Here is a 3,014-nt window from a genome sequence, read left to right on the forward strand (position 1 = left end):
CTAGTTGTTAATGGATGTCTCTTGTTACCTTTCAATCTGTTAAGTGATTAATGCACTTTCTTTAGGGTTAGGGTTTATACAAACTTTTTAAATTTGGGATTTTTTGTTATATCAATTCAACGAATCTTTTGTTTTCAAATTTAGTCCTGGACGAATGCAATACGGCGCCTGTGTGTTGAGGGTTCGGGTTCATGTCATTTTCTTAAATATTTATCGATACCCGGTGTTCATGTAACTTATTGTGTCTAACTTGTAATTGATGGTGTCTTATATACAACATATGTTGTTCCTCATTTTACTTAATTATTATCATCGTCGTCATCATCATCAAATTAAATTTGTCTTTTCACATTTTTGTTTTTTCCTTTTACCCGTGCAGCCGAGTCTCTTCGCAATCTTCAAGATCTCACAAGCGCAAATGGCTAGAAGTAGAAATAGGCTATGTTCCTTTTGTGCTGCTGCTAGGGCAAATTATTTGGCAAGTTTTTTCTGAAAAATATTACGGCAGTCTTAGCGTTTTTTTATTAAACAATTTTTGTTTCTTTGTATATTTGATGAGTTCTTTAATATTAATCTCTATATATGCAGAAGCCGCCGGAATCATTTGATAATATGCTGGCTAGAATTCGAAGACACATGAATGAGTGGGATTGTGAGCATAAGTTAACATACGAGGCAAGTTTTATTTGGATATGTAATAAAGTTTATGGGGGGTAGCCTTTAGCAATGATTTTGATTCAAATTTCACAATTTTGATTTATTTTGTTCATATTTGAGTTCTTTAATACTAATTAATCTCTAAATAACAGATGCGGTTGCTAGAGCATGCGCAGAGTCGCAATGATTATCTTCAAAAGGAGAATGCTGCTGATTTTCTGAAAGAGAATGATGAACTTCAAAATCTGAGAGTTATTCTTCAAAAGAAATATTCAATTCTTCTTGGATTTGGGGGTCAGATTTTTAAATTTTCTAGCCTTCAAAAGAAGACTGAAATTTATCATTATTTATTATTATATCTCATCTTTCCTTTCAATCTCTTACGTGATAGATTGGTCGAAATATTCAAATCTTCTCGGTTGGGGGGGGGGGGGGGGGGGGGGGGTTATGTTTTTAATTTTCTGAATTTTATTGCTTTTAAGTTGGTTCTAGTTGCGTTGCCATTCCTCATATGCCAACTTTGGACTCTAGTGGGCCGATCATTTTTGCTTAATTGGAAGTTAGTGCCTAGTTTCAAGTTTGTTGACTGGTTAATGTATTTGACTTCTGTGGTGGACCGAGAGTTGAAGGGTGCCTCAGTGATTTTTTTTTTTAGAGTCTGGTGGGTCGATCAATTTTGATTCGAGATCGGGAGTCAGTTTCTAGACTCAAATTTTTGGGTTGTTATGGTGTCTTCTCCGACACGCTGGGGGTCAGTTCAGGTGTTTAATAGCGCTCAACTGAGGTGATGAGGAGAGTTTTTAGGGGTTTGGTGTGATGAGTAACGGTCGATAGGTTATTGAATTTTGTTTATGCGGTCATTCACGATGACGTTGAGGTTTAAGCTCAAGTTTGGTTTATGTTGGTTCATAGGGGGGGGGGGGGGGTTAACGTTGTATTGGTGGTTTTATTTTATTGGTGTTGACGGTACCCCTTGATTGGGATTTTTCTATATGTGTGATTATTATGAACGAGAGGTGTATGAATTTTCTTTTGGGTGTTCCGCCTATATACGCCGCCCTTTGTTTTGTTGTTCGTATATTGTCAATTTTTTCTCGTCTTGCACAAATACTTGGTTATTAATAAAATTTGCTCTTAAAAAAAATGCTTCTTGTCAATGGTTCAGAACCATTTTCATTATCTCTTTCTCCTATTTTCGTAAGCACGCTAATTCAATTATTTCCTTACTATTCTTTCTTTTTTCAATTCAAGTTTAAACTTGGAGGTTTTATTCACCATGTGTATGCACAGAGAGAATGAATTGGGCAAGTTTAAGTGAAGATCTACAGATAGAGATATTAGTTCGTCTACCGAAAAAATCATTGATGCGTTACAAAAGTGTTCAACGATCTTGGAACATTCTATTTGAAACTCCTTCCTTTGTCAATAAGAGGATGTTGCACAATTCTCACAATGGTAAAGCCCACAGTCTCACCATCCTTTCTTTGGGGGTTAGGGTTTATTAAACCCTTTTTTGATCCTTTTTTTTATATATATTGTCTTGGAATTTAACTGATTAATTTTTTGCTATTTTATTTTTAAAATTTTCGATTTTCAATGTTCATTTTATTTGTTTTGAAAGGTCGTGCTGCAAATGAATCATTCAAGTTTACATACCCCAAAAGGAGTAGATACCCGAAAAGGAGATCTTGGGTAAAATCCAAGGCAAGTTTTTTTTAAGAAATGTTAAGGAACATGTAGAAATGCCTTTGATTCTAACAATATTAGTTATGTGTCGATATCTGAGTTCTTCAATATTAATCTCTATATCTGCAGAAGTTAGTGGCAGAGATGTCGCATGATGATGTCGTAGCTGAAATTAAAAGCGGCTTGAAAAAGGCGAAGTGTGCGTTTGATATAAAAACTGAGGCAAGTTTTTATTGTTGAAATCTTAATAAAGTTTATGGGGGCCAACATTTATCGATGCTTTTGATTCAAGTTTCACAATTTTAGTTTCCTTGTTCATATCTGAGTTATTTAATATTAATTAATTTACCTTTAAACGAGCAGATGAGGTTTCTGGAGGATGTGTTGACTTGCAAGGCTGAACTTGAAAAGGAGCTAGCTGCTAAACATCAAAAGGATAACATTGAAAGTCAAAAGCTGATAGCTGCACTTCAAAAGAGGATCGATGAAGTTCGAAAGTTGACAGCTACTACAGATGATGCAACAGGAGACAAAAGTGTTGGAGGCTTAGGATGAGGCACTTCAAAATAGTGGAATTTAATCGACTATTTTGAACCTTTATTTCTGTTGGACAAAAAAGGGTTGATTTACATTTTAGTTGATTGATTAACATATCTCTTCTAGCCTTTGAT

At 35.0% G+C, this 3,014-nt stretch overlaps 1 long non-coding RNA gene across 1 annotated transcript; it reads left to right on the plus strand.

Annotated features, from left to right (window-relative positions):
• Positions 1 to 816: 816 nt before the first annotated feature.
• Positions 817 to 2,355, plus strand: LOC120580847 (uncharacterized). Its single transcript, XR_005646615.1, has 3 exons — positions 817 to 951; positions 1,948 to 2,112; positions 2,279 to 2,355. It is a non-coding gene; the product is annotated as an uncharacterized lncRNA (long non-coding RNA).
• The last annotated feature ends 659 nt before the right edge of the window (positions 2,356 to 3,014 follow it).

This window comes from Medicago truncatula, chromosome 6, assembly GCF_003473485.1.
Source record: "Medicago truncatula cultivar Jemalong A17 chromosome 6, MtrunA17r5.0-ANR, whole genome shotgun sequence".
In the NCBI taxonomy this organism is placed as follows: Eukaryota; Viridiplantae; Streptophyta; class Magnoliopsida; order Fabales; family Fabaceae; genus Medicago; species Medicago truncatula.